Source organism: Schistocerca nitens, chromosome 8, assembly GCF_023898315.1.
Source record: "Schistocerca nitens isolate TAMUIC-IGC-003100 chromosome 8, iqSchNite1.1, whole genome shotgun sequence".
Lineage (NCBI taxonomy): Eukaryota > Metazoa > Arthropoda > Insecta > Orthoptera > Acrididae > Schistocerca > Schistocerca nitens.
The window spans coordinates 485,312,042-485,326,542 of record NC_064621.1 but is presented as its reverse complement, the minus strand read 5'-3'; the positions used below and the strand labels follow the sequence as shown (position 1 = coordinate 485,326,542).

Sequence of the window (14,501 nt, the reverse complement as noted above, 5' to 3'; positions counted from 1 at the left end):
AGTGACCCTCAATTATCTTTAATTACTTATCTAACTTGTCGTAAATTACAGTGGCTGATGTGGCTTCTCAATAACTATATAACAGAAAAATCATCGCGTTTCAGATTTTTACTTCAAGTGGCAAATGTGAACACCATGAGCTTTAATTGACGATCGATACTAGTATTATGCAAAAAGGGGGTGCAACAGATGAGACTTCTGCAGTTCTGCGTGAGCTTTATGCGCTGTTATGCGGCATCGCGTGCGTTCATTACCTTGCCGGTGTTCGTCAGGGGGCGGCGGGCAGCACACCTCCGTTCATCTCGCCGTCTCGGAAGCAACTCTCTCCTAACTTCTCCTTACTACAGTTTACCGAAGTTGGTTTAAAAAAACTATCTGGCTGTGTTTTCATCTGACCTATCAGGGTCTCAATGTTAACCTTAAGCTCCGCCTACAAAAATTCTGTCTATCCAATGAGAAACGTTATACTTTTCGTGATGGGGCAATGTTTTTAAAGTTTGCAACGTAACAGAGACGCGAAAAAGTCTCACGCTAAAACTTGCAGCTGGTGTGGTCCTTTTAGTGTTATCGTAAGATCTATACTGTTCTTCTGCAGGGCTCTAGCTTTGAACATGGGCTGGGGGGTGGTCCTAGCGGTTAGCTGGCCACGTGGGTGTCTGTCCCTTATCGTAGGGGCTTCAGCTTAACACGGTTCTGCTCTCGGCTTCTGTTCTCGTTTCTCCCCTCCGAACTGTGTCTGTCTCACGGTGGGAAGGTATGACATGCATTTAGGCATTCTTGTGTTAGTCTGTGGTATTCCATTTGCTCACTCGTTACTCGTATTACTTTGGTTAATTTAATGTCACGATTTATTCGGGGCTATGTGACATACTACTGGATTTGCTTATTATGTCAGGGTTTTCATTGCCTGACACCTTACAAAATTTAATGGGGGACGAAAAGAGACTGCCTCCCCGCGGTGCCCGCTCGAAATGACACAAAGTCGGCTAAATTTCTCTTGAAATTTGTAAAAATTCTCTAAAAAAGACTGAGAAGAGTATCCCAAAGACCAAACTTTTTCTAGGGAATAATCGCAGAATTCACCTTGAGAGGTTCTTAGAATCGAAATCTGTGCGGACAGGCACTGAATACAAGATCTTTTCAGTGGAAACGCAAGCAGATATCATGCAATGAAATCCATGCTTTCTCCATCCATTATAAGATGAGCAAACTAGCGTGAAACTAGAAGATACAAAATAAATCATAGAAAAGTGACTGATTGAAATTTTGCAAGCTTTCAACACATTTTAAAACTAATTTCCAGTAACACATGTAGACTACAGCAAGCCTCTTGAGGATGGGCCTAGGCGAACAAGAGCGGTCACACTCGCTCGCTGCCTGTGTTGTGAGTGTTCGAAATAAAATAGGACGGTCAGGCGTTTTTACGTAGCGCAGCACGGCCGACTGTAGAGCAGGAGAAGCGCAAACAATGTGATGCATTCAGGGGAATGACCATAATTAGTTTCGCCCTAGCCTTAGCTACAAACACACAATATATACGGCGCAGTGCTTAAGGAGAAATTCCACCCAAAAATTTAAATTTTTCTCTACTTTGCCGGTAGCAACAAAATCGTGCCTTTTATGTAAAGATGTAACAACACCCAAGTTTAGAAGTCCATAACTTCGTTGGTATTCAAATTTTGAATTTGTAGTATGATTTTCTTCCCCCATGAACCATGGACCTTGCCGTTGGTGGGAAGGCTTGCGTGCCTCAGCGATACAGATGGCCGTACCGTAGGTGCAACCACAACGGAGGGGTATCTGTTGAGAGGCCAGACAAACATGTGGTTCCTGAAGAGGGGCAGCAGCCTTTTCAGTAGTTGCAGGGGCAACAGTCTGGATGATTGACTGATCTGGCCTTGTAATATTAACCAAAACGGCCTTGCTGTGATGGTACTGCGAACGGCTGAAAGCAAGGGGAAACTACAGCCGTAATTTTTCCCGGGGACATGCAGCTTTACTGTATGATTTAACCAGTCTCAGGACTGAAGACCACAACAACAACAAGTATGATTTTAATGGTATCCTTGAAAACAACTTTTGGTACTCAAAGACTTTTTACGTACATTCCCAAGACATAGTTCAATGTTTCTGTGCATTCATTTTATGAGAAACATTAATAATTTTGTTTTCAGTGTTAATTTCAGCCTTAAATTTTCCTTAATCATCAGTACATAAATGTGATGATAAAATAAATTACATTTTCGATAATATTAATGCATAGTGGTTAGCACACTGGACTCGGATTCGGGAGGACGACGGTTCAATCCCGCGTCCGGCCATCCTGATTTAGGTTTTCCGTGATTTCCCTAGATCACTCCAGGCAAATGCTGGGATGGTTCCTTTGAAGGGGCACGGCCGACTTCCTTCCCCATCCTTCCCTAATCCGAGCTTGTGCTCCGTCTCTAATGACCTCGCTGTCGACGGGACGTTAAACACCAATATCCTCCTCCTCCTCCTATTAATACATACGAGTACGCAAACGCATCAAGACTACCTCCTGCAAAAATTTCATTCAGATTAGTTAATATTTATGATAAAGAAAGTTGGCACTGCGCCCAGAACAACAAACTTATTACAATCCGGATTTTAAAGTTGTATCAAAAAATGAATGTTACTACAAGACACCGGCACCATTACGTTTTCCCTTCTTGCTTATGTGAGGCTTCCTCTTGTAATTTCAAGATTAAGGTAGCCTTTTCCTTGAATTTTCTAAATAAAAACCTACTCGCAGTCTCCTTGAGGAGCCGACCGCAGTGGCCGAGCGGTTCTAGGCGTTACAGTCTGGAACCGAGCGACCCCTACGGTCGCAGGTTCGAATCCTGCCTCAGGCATGGATGTGTGTGATGTCCTTAGGTTAGTTAGGTTTAAGTAGTTCTCAGTTCCAGGGGACTGATGACCTCAGATGTTAAGTCCCATAGTGCTCAGAGCCATTTGAACCATTTGAGTCTTCTTGAGGAGGTACAGTAGTACGGATATCTGATCATAAGCCAATGCCTATTTCCTTGGAGCTTGTTGATTGTAGTGAACAGGACTTCACTGTACATCATACGTCTATATTTACACAGTCAACAGACAAATGAACTGATTTCCAACGACTGACTGCCAATTGTCTCCGTTCAGTTTCCTGGAAAGCTTGCAACTTGTTTTTCCCAGTTTGAGTTTGTGCCAAGTTCGGTATAAAACTAGTTTTGATGGATGGTGATAGATATCAAAAATTATCTTTGGCGTCTCTTGGTGTGCCACATCCTCTAATGCTGTCCGTATTTCGATCATTTCTTAGATGTTCTTTTAATTCGAATACAGCCAAATCGTTTTGGGATCTAAGAGTAAGCCCTCCAAAGATGTGAAATAGTCAGATTTTTTTGAAAAAAAATTCAAGTTTTAGGGTGGAGACTCCCTTTACAATAGAGTGTAGCTGTTTTTAAAGGGATGGAAACTAGCATAATGGTCGAGTTACGAACTTCAAAACGCTTGCCGGCCGGAGTGGCCGTGCGGTTCTACAGTCTGGAGCCGGGCGACCGCTACGGTCGCAGGTTCGAATCCTGCCTCGGGCATGGATGTGTGTGATGTCCTTAGGTTAGTTAGGTTTAATTAGTTCTAAGTTCTATGCGACTGACGGCCTCAGAAGTTAAGTCGCATAGTGCTCAGAGCCATTTGAACCATTTTTTCAAAGCGCTCGGACACATCAACGTCCAGAGCAGGTAGCCTAGTCTATATGTTTATTGTGTGTGATAGTACCTTGATACGCTAAGTGTTCTATTACTGTGCTTCAAAACTTTGAACACAACGAAAACGTTCAGTTTACAACAACATTACAATAGGTTCCATTGGAAAGCTTACGAACACTTGGAAGGCGAACAGCGAGAATCTGACGTAGAAAATAAAGAAGGAAAAAAAAACGCTTTTATGCGAAATGATTGAAGAAAGTATTCATCATACGGGAGCAGAGAAATAAAGATCTCAATAATTTTACTAACATTTTTACTACAAAAATACATTTTTTTTGTTTGTGGAGGAACACTCAATGAATGAATCTGCAGTTAGATCAAGTTACCATAACTGATTTCCAGCAAGCAAATGGACGCGCACTTTCATTGGTTTTCGGGTTATGCTGACAGTGTGGGAACTCGACTACAGCTAGAACTTATACAACTGCAGTGTGACGTTTGGGTGATTATAGTTTCATAGCAAAATTAGTCTCGTCGGATTCTGTTTCCTCAATGAAAAATTTTCCGCCTTCAGAAGTCGGCAGTTACGATTATGTCGACGTTTAGACTTAGATGTACATGCCGCTTTTTTTCACCATGAAGAGAACGAAATCCGGCCACAGAAGCTCATTGACAGACTTAAGAGCGGGCTCTGAATTAGCATCACTCACAAAATGGTACCAGACGTTGATCTTTTAGTGAATAGTAAAGTAAATAATATTCATTGACATTTTGTGTTTGTATGCTTAACGTTAAATAAAATGGTAATGAAATACATGTTTGTCAGTTTAAATTTCGTCCTAAAATGGCAGTCAATAGTTGTAAGAAGTACCATGTATCTTACTTAGATGCCCCCCCCCCCTTCTTTGTACGAGGGTGAGTCAAATGAAAACCTTAAATATTTTTTTAAATATTATTTTTGTTCAGAAGTGGTACAAAGCTGTATCACTTTTCAACATAATCTCCCTCCAGGGCTTATCAAGTGCATAAATTCCATTTGAAAAAAATTCTTTTGGTAGTCCGCGCAACCACTCATGCACCGCGTGGGGTATCTCTTCACCAGAACGGAACTTCTTTCCTCCCACTGCATCTTTGAGTGGTGCAAACATATGGAAATCACTTGGGGCAAGGTCTGGGTTGCTCGCTCTCTTCGTTTCCGGTTGGTGGAAGTGAACCCAGGTTTCGTCCCCAGTAACGATTCTTGCAAGGAAGCCATCACCTTCTCGTTCAAAGCGCCGAAGAAGTTCTTCACAAGCATCAACAAGTCGTTCCCTCATTTCAGGAGTCAGCTGCCGTGGCACCCATCTTGCAGACACTTTGTGAAACTGGAGCACATCATGACTAATCTGTAAACATGCTGCAATGTCAGCGAGTGTTCCTCGGCGGTTTTCCTTCATTATGGCTTCAACTGCTGCAGTGTTCTGTGGAGTCACAACTCGTTGTGCCTGACCTGGACGAGGAGCATCTTCCACTGAAGTCGCACCATTTGCGAACTTCCTACTCCATTCATAGACTTGCTGCTATGACAAACATGGCTACAGTCGCAGGTTCGAATCCTGCCTCGGGCATGGATGTGTGTGATGTCCTTAGGTTTGTTAGGTTTAAGTAGTTCTAAGTTCTAGGGGACTGATAACCACAGCAGTTGAGTCCCATAGTGCTCAGAGCCATTTGAACCATTTTTTGAACAAACATGCATCACCGTACTGAACCTTCATTCGTCGATGAATTTCAATAGTCAGAATGAGATTTTCACTCTGCAGCGGAGTGTGCGCTGTTGTGAAACTTTCTGCCAGATTAAAACTGTGTGCTGGGCCGAGACTCGAACTCGGGACCTTTGCTTTTCGTGGGCAAGTGCTCTACCAACTGAGCTACCCAAGCACGACTCACACCCCGTCCTCACAGCTTTACTTCTTCCAGTATCTCGTCTCCTACCTTCCAAACTTTACAGAAGCTCTCCTGCGAACCTTGCAGAACTAGCACTCCTGAAAGAAAGAATATTGCGGAGACATGGCTTAGCCACAGCCTGGGGGATGTTTCCAGAATGAGATTTTCACTCTGCAACAGACTGTGCGCTGATACGAAACTTACTTGCAGATCAAAACTATGTGCCGGACCGAGACTCGAAATCGGGACTTTTGCCTTTCGTGGGCGAGTGCTCTACATCTGAGGACGGGTCGTGAAAACGGTCCGGCACATAGTTTTGATCTGCAAGTAAGTTTCATATCAGCGCACACTCCGCTGCAGAGTGAAAATCTCATTCTGGAAACATCCTTTAGGCTGTGGCTAAGCCATTTCTCCGTAGTATCCTTTCTTTCAGGAGTGCTAGTCCTGCAAGGTTCGCAGGAGAGCTTCTGTAAAGTTTGGAAGGTAGGAGATGAGTTACTGGCAGAAGTAAAGCTGTGAGGAAGGGACGTGAGTCGTGCTTGGGTAGCTCAGTTGGTAGAGCACTTGCCCGCGAAAGGCAAAGTTCCCGAATTCGAGTCGCGGCCCAGCACACAGTTTTAATCTGCCAGGAAGTTTCAATTTCAATAGGTTTCACACCTTCACGACGCAAAAACCGAATAACAGAACGCTGTTCTTCCCTGGTGCAAGACGCAAGTGGGTCGGCCATCTTTATACTGATACTGCGGCGGTATGTGTGCATCTACACTATGCTGCCACCTACAGGCCATCCAGCACGCCGTTTGTAGCACGCTTACCAACTTACTGGATAACGGCGCGAAATTTTGATTTGTTATTGCAAATTTAAGGTTTTCATTTGACGCACCCTCGTAGCATCAAAATATTAAAAGAGATGCTGAATTTAAGCGCCATTTCTCATTATGTTGAAATGGCAAGCTCTCATTAACACAACAGTCTTCAAAATAAATTTGCCACAAAAATCGTTAATGAGCCACCCTGAAGCGATACACTGTTGAGGTGTGAGCGTAGGCCAGATCGCACGAGTAGCTGCGCTGAACTGCTGCACTTCTTAGTGTGCCTGTACCCGAGAAAAGCCTGTTAGCCCGGCAAGAGCCTCGGGCTCCGTGCGAGTGTCGCATCGTGCAGATATCACTCCGTGCAAGTGTTCCAACACCCGCCATGACGCCCTCCGCCCCACCACCTTCTTCGTGCCGAGAAATAAATGGATAAAACAAGATTCGTAGCACTTGTTACATAGCGTACGAAAGACTGCGAACGGGAGCCTAGTGGTCAGACAGCCCAGCATTGGATACTTTGCGCTGGCATAAGCTTCCGGAGAAATTGCCCCTGCCGATAGAGTTTGTGAAAAGCTGGCCGAACACGTGTTAAGAGGGGGCAGCGTAGCGTATGTTAATGAGGCGGCGAGTGGAGGTGCTTTGGGGGCCGGCGGTCCGATGGCGAGCGCCCCGGCACCCGATACACGGCCGTGCCGCGCCGGACAGTTAGAAAGTGAATCCAGCCGCGGCGGGAACCTGTTGGGCGCGCCTTTGATAGCCGCCGCCTCGCAGGTGGACACAGCTGGGCGCCGACACAGCGGCAGAGGAACCGGCCGCTCCTCTCCGGGTCCTGCTATAATCGAAACTATAGGCGGCGGGGTAGGAAATTTGAGGCCTCCACCGGGCAGCTAGAGGCGGCTGGTAACACCGGCAACTTACATCTAGGTGACATACGCACGTATACAGATGGCGGTGGTACGGCGTCCGCAAGGTACACTACTGTCCATTAAAATTGCTACACCACGAAGATGACGTGCTACAGACGCGAAATTGTAACCGACAGGTTGAAGATGCTGTGATATGCTAATGATTAGCTTTTCAGAGGATTCACACAAGGTTGGCGCCGGTGGCGACACCTACAACGTGCTGACACGAGGAAAGTTTCCAACCGATTTCTCATACACAAACAGCAGTTGACCGGCGTTGCCTGGTGAACCGTAGTTGTGATCTACATCTATCTACATCTACATTTATACTCCGCAAGCCACCAAACGGTGTGTGTCGGAGGTACTTTACGTGTCACTGTCATTACCTCCCTTTTCTGTTCCAGTCGCGTATGGTTCGCGAGAAGAACGACTGTCTGAAAGCCTCCGTGCGAGCTCGAATCTCTCTAATTTTACATTCGTGATCTCCTCGGTAGGTATAAGTAGGGGGAAGCAATATATTCGATACCTCATCCAGAAACGCACCCTCTCTAAACCTGGCGAGCAACCTACACCGCGATGCAGAGCGCCTCTCTTGCAGAGTCTGCCACTTCCGTTTGCTAAACATCTCCGTAACGCTATCACACTTACCAAATAACCCTGTGACGAAACGCGCCGCTTTTCTTTGGATCTTCTCTATCTCCTCCGTCAACCCGATGTGGTACGGATCCCACACTGATGAGCAATACTCAAGTACAGGTCGAACGAATGTTTTGTAAGCCACCTCCTTTGTTGGTGGACTACATTTTCTAAGGACTCTCCCAATGAATCTCAACCTGGTACCCGCCTTACCAACAATTAATTTTATATGATCATTCCACTTCAAATCGTTCCGCACGCATACTCCCAGATATTTTACAGAAGTAACTGCTACCAGTGTTTGTTCCGCTATCATATAATCATACAATAAAGGATCCTTCTTTCTATGTATTCGCAATACATTACATTTGTCTATGTTAAGGGTCAGTTGCCACTCCCTGCACCAAGTTCCTATCCGCTGCAGATCTTCCTGCATTTCGCTACAATTTTCTGATGCTGCAACTTCTCTGTATACTACAGCATCATCCGCGAAAAGCCGCATGGAACTTCCGACACTATCTACTAGGTCATTTATATATATTATGAAAAGCAATGGTCCCATAACACTCCCCTGTGGCACGCCAGAGGTTACTTTAACGTCTGTAGACGTCTCTCCATTGATAACAACATGCTGTGTTCTGTTTGCTAAAAACTCTTGAATCCAGCCACACAGCTGGTCTGATATTCCGTAGGGTCTTACATCGTTTATCAGGCGACAGTGCGGAACTGTATCGAACGCCTTCCGGAAGTCAAGGAAAATAGCATCTACCTGGGAGCATGTATCTAATATTTTCTGGGTCTCATGAACAAATAAAGCGAGTTGGGTCTCACACGATCGCTGTTTCCGGAATCCATGTTGATTCCTACAGAGTACATTCTGGGTTTCCAAACACGACGTGATACGCGAGCAAAAAACGTGTTCTAAAATTCTACAACAGATCGACGTCATAGGTCTATAGTTTTGCGCATCTGCTCGACGACCCTTCTTGAAGACTGGGACTACCTGTGCTCTTTTCCAATCATTTGGAACCTTCCGTTCCTCTAGAGACTTGCGGTACACGGCTGTTAGAAGGGGGGCAAGTTCTTTCGCGTGCTCTGTGTAGAATCGAATTGGTATCCCGTCAGGTCCAGTGGACTTTCCTCTGTTGAGTGATTCCAGTTGCTTTTCTGTTCCTTGGACACTTATTTCGATGTCAGCCATTTTTTCGTTTGTGCGAGGATTTAGAGAAGGAACTGCCATGCGGTCTTCCTCAGTGAAACAGCTTTGGAAAAAGGTGTTTTATATTTCAGCTTTACGCGTGTCATCCTCTGTTTCAATGCCATCATCATCCCGGAGTGTCTGGATATGCTGTTTCGAGCCACTTACTGATTTAACGTAAGACCAGAACTTCCTAGGATTTTCTGTCAAGTCGGTACATATAATTTTACTTTCGAATTCACTGAACGCTTCATGCATAGCCCTCCTTACGCTAGCTTTGACATCGTTTAGATTCTGTTTGTCTGAGAGGTTTTGGCTGCGTTTAAAATTGGAGTGAAGCTCTCTTTTCTTTCGCAGTAGTTTCCTAACTTTGTTGTTGAACCACGGTGGGTTTTTCCCGTCCCTCACAGTTTTACTCGGCATGTACCTGTCTAAAACGCATTTTACAATTGCCTTGAACTTATTCCATAAACACTTTACATTGTCAGTGTCGGAGCAGAAATTTTCGTTTTGATCTGTTAGGTAGTCTGAAATCTGCCTTCTATTACTCTTGCTAAATGAGATAAACCTTCCTCCCTTTTTTTATATTCGTATTAACTTTCATATTGAGGGGTGCTGCAACGGCCTTATGATCACTGATTGCCTGTTCTGCACTTACAGAGTCGAAAAGTTCGGGTCTGTTTGTTATCAGTAGGTCCAAGATGTTATCCCCACGAGTCGGTTCTCTGTTTAATTGCTCGAGGTAATTTTCGGATAGTGCACTCAGTATAATGTCACTCGATGCTCTGTCCCTACCACCCGTCCTAAACATCTGAGTGTCCCAGTCTATATCTCCTCCAGTAAGGAGGAGGAATGCGTACCATCACGTTTCCGACTTTGATGAAGGTGGGATTGTAGCCTATCGCGATTGCGGTTTATCGTATCGCGACATTGCTGCTCGCGTTGGTCGAGATCCAATGACTGTTAGCAGAATATGGAATCAGTGGGTTCAGGAGGGTAATACGGAACGCCGTGCTGGGTCCCAACGGCCTCGTATCACTAGCAGTCGAGATGACAGGCATCTTATCCACATGGCTGTAACGGATCGCGCAGCCACGTCTCGATCCCTGAGTCAACAGATGGGGACGTTTGCAAGGCAACAACCATCTGCACGAACAGTTCGACGACGTTTGCAGCAGCATGGACTATCACCTCGGAGATCACGGCTACGGTTACCCTTGACGCTGCATCACAGACAGGTGCGCCTGCGGTGGTGTACTCAACAACGAACGTGGGTGCAAGAATGGCAAAACGTCATTTTTTCGGATGAATCCAGATTCTGTTTACAGCATCATGATGGTCGCATCCGTGTTTGGCGACATCGCGGTGAACGCACATTGGAAGCGTGTATTCGTCATCACCACACTGGCGTATCACCCGGCGTGATGGTATGAGGTGCCATTGGTTACACGTCTCGGTCACCTCTTATTCGCATTGACGGCACTTTGAACAGTGGACGTTACATTTCAGATCTGTTACGACCCATGGCTCTACCCTTCATTCGATCCCTGCGAAACCCTACATTTCAGAAGGATAATGCATGACCGCATGTTGCAGGTCCTGTACGGGTCTTTCTGGATACAGAAAATGTTCGACTGCTGCCCTGGCCAGCACATTGTCCAGATCTCTCACCAATTGAAAACGTCTGGTCAACCTTGGCCGCGCAACTGTCTCGTCACAATACGCCAGTCACTACTCTTGATGAACTGTGGTATCGTGTTGAAGCTGCATGGGCAGCTGTACCTGTACACGCCATCCAAGCTCTGTTTGACTCAATGCCCAGGCGTATCAAGGCCGTTATTATCGCCAGAAGTGGTTGTTCTGGGTACTGATTTCTCAGCATCTATGCACCCAAATTGCGTGAAAATGTAATCACATGTCAGTTCTAGTATAATATATTTATCCAATGAATACCCTTTTATCATCTGCATTTCTTCTTGGTGTGGCAATTTTAAGGCCAGTAGTGTATAAAAGAGCAGTACACTGGCTCAGCTGTCATTGGCACTCAGATGGTTCATATGAAAAGGTTTTCGACGTGATTATGGCCGCACGGCGGGTATTAAGAGACTCGTAATGGTTGTTGGAGCTAGACGCATGGGACATTCCATTTCGGAAATCGTTGGGAAATTCAATATTCTGAGATCCACAGTGTCAAGAGCGTGCCGAGAGAACTATATTTTAGGCATTACCTCTCAACATGGACAACGCACTGGCAAACGGCCTCCACTTAACGAGCGAGAGCAGCAGCGTGTGCGTCGAGTCGCCGGTACCAACATACAGGGTGTTTCAAAAATGACCGGTATATTTGAAACGGTAATAAAAACTAAACGAGCAGCGATAGAAATACACCGTTTGTTGCAATATGCTTGGGACAACAGTACATTTTCAGGCAGACAAACTTTCGAAATTACAGTAGTTACAATTTTCAACAACAGATGGCGCTGCGGTCTGGGAAACTCTATAGTACGATATTTTCTACATATCCACCATGCGTAGCAATAATATGGCGTAGCCTCTGAATGAAAGTACCCGAAACCTTTGACAACGTGTCTGGCGGAATGGCTTCACATGCAGATGACATGTACTGCTTCAGCTGTTCAATTGTTTCTGGATTCTGGCTGTACACCTGGTCTTTCAAGTGTCCCCACAGAAAGAAGTCACACGGGTTCATGTCTGGCGAATAGGGAGGCCAATCCACGCTGCCTCCTGTATGTTTCGGATAGCCCAAAGCAATCACACGATCATCGAAATATTCATTCAGGAAATTAAAGACGTCGGTCGTGCGATGTGGCCGGGCACCATCTTGCATAAACCACGAGGTGTTCGCAGTGTCGTCTAAGGCAGTTTGTACCGCCACAAATTCACGAAGAATGTCCAGATAGCGTGATGCAGTAATCGTTTCGGATCTGAAAAATGGGCCAATGATTCCTTTGGAAGAAATGGCGGCCCAGACCAGTACATTTTGAGGATGCAGGGACGATGGGACAGCAACATGGGGCTTTTTGGTTCCCCATATGCGCCAGTTCTGTTTATTGACGAAGCCGTCCAGGTAAAAATAAGCTTCGTCAGTAAACCAAATGCTGCCCACATGCATATCGCCGTCATCAATCCTGTGCACTATATCGTTAGCGAATGTCTCTCGTGCAGCAATGGTAGCTGCGCTGAGGGGTTGCCGCGTTTGAATTTTGTATGGATAGAGGTGTAAACTCTGGCGCATGAGACGATACGTGGACGTTGGCGTCATTTGGACCGCAGCTGCAACACGGCTAACGGAAACCCGAGGCCGCTGTTGGATCACCTGCTGCACTAGCTGCGCGTTGCCCTCTGTGGTTGCCGTACGCGGTCGCCCTACCTTTCCAGCACGTTCATCCGTCACGTTCCCAGTCCGTTGAAATTTTTCAAACAGATCCTTTATTGTATCGCTTTTCGGTCCTTTGGTTACATTAAACCTCCGTTGAAAACTTCGTCTTGTTGCAACAACACTGTGTTCTAGGCGGTGGAATTCCAACACCAGAAAAATCCTCTGTTCTAAGGAATAAACCATGTTGTCCACAGCACACTTGCACGTTGTGAACAGCACACGCTTACAACAGAAAGACGACGTACAGAATGGCGCACCCACAGACTGCGTTGTCTTCTATATCTTTCACATCACTTGCAGCGCCATCTGTTGTTGAAAATTGTAACTACTGTAATTTCGAAAGTTTGTCCCCCTGAAAATGAACTGTTGTCCCAAGCATATTGCAACAAACGGTGTATTTCTATCGCTGCTCGTTTAGTTTTTATTGCCGTTTCAAATATACCGGTCATTTTTGAAACACCCTGTACAAGCGATACTGCGTGAACTAAAAACTAAAAATAAACTCCACCCAAACAGGCCGTGAATACTCAACGGGACCGCCTGCGCGAAGTAATCGCAGAAATCAATGTGGGGCGTACGACGAACGTATGCGCTAGCATAGTGCGTTGAAATCTGTCGTTGATGGGCTATGGCAGCAGACAACTGACGCGAGTGCCTTTACTAACAGCAAACAGCCTGCAGCGCCTCTCCTGGATTCGTGACCATGTGGGTTGGTCCCTAGACGACTAGAAAAACGTGGCCTGATAAGATAGTCCTGATTTCAGTTGGTTTTGAGCAGATGGTAGGGTTCGAGTGTAGCGCAGACCCAACGAAGCCACGGACCCAAGTTGTCAACAAGCCACTGTGCTAGTCTCCGTAATTCCGTGGACTGCGTTTACGTGGCACGGACTGAGTCTTCTGGTCCACCTGAACCGATCATTGACAGGAATCGGTTCTGCTCGGTCACTTGGAGACCATTTGCTCCCACAGAACGATGGAACTTTTATGGTTGACAAAGCACCATGTCAGCGAGCGACAATTTTTCGCACTGTGTTTGAAGAACGTTCTGGAGAGTTCGTGCGAATGGTTTGGCCAAGCTAAATGCCCCCATCTCATGGACGGATCAACAGTTAGCTGTAAGATGGCCTAACTCCATGAGAAAATGTGGAGAGTTCTGGAATTTAATCGAGGACGTTGGCGCAAAGACTGGTGATCAGTAACATTACACTCCATCGTTTCCACACCTTACCGGCCAATACTTGCCAATAAAATATTCCACATCCACGTTTCGAACCCGCTTACCTCCGAATCGACGCGCCGCCACAGAGGCGTGCATTAGGCGTCTCGGCTACAGAGGCGAGTGTAATGTTACATCCATACGTATTATAAAAGTGGATGTATTTATGTATGTTTGTTGCGCATCTCCTCGTAAACTACTGGACTCATTTCAACCAAACTTGGCACGCATATCTCCTACTGTCTAGAAATCATTGCTTTTGGCGTAAAAACTACCCTGTCGAAGAGGTGGCGGGTGGAGGTGAACAGCAATGTAGCCCACGACTTTGGTCATCCAGTATCTGAGAATGAGACGTGAGACCACTTAGTGACTTGGAAAAAACTTTACACATGATTTCACATCTTAACGAACCTTTTTCTCGCCAACGACCTCCACAAGATCATGAAAGGAGAAAATTTTGTCGCTTACTACTTTCCCATGATCGTGCACTAAAACCGCCGCATGAAAAATGGTTCAAATGGCTCTGAGCACTATGGGACTCAACTGCTGTGGTCATAAGTCCCCTAGACCTTAGAACTACTTAAACCTAACTAACCTAAGGACAGCACACAACACCCAGCCATCACGAGGCAGAGAAAATCCCTGACCCCGCCGGGAATCGAACCCGGGAACCCGGGCGTGGGAAGCGAGAACGCTAC

General features: G+C 45.8%; 1 non-coding gene across 1 annotated transcript; it reads right to left on the bottom strand.

Annotated features, from left to right (window-relative positions):
• Nucleotides 1–5,553: 5,553 nt before the first annotated feature.
• On the bottom strand, nt 5,554–5,628 carry Trnar-acg (transfer RNA arginine (anticodon ACG)). The gene has a single exon. It is a non-coding gene; the product is annotated as a tRNA-Arg (tRNA).
• Between the last annotated feature and the right edge of the window lie 8,873 nt (nt 5,629–14,501).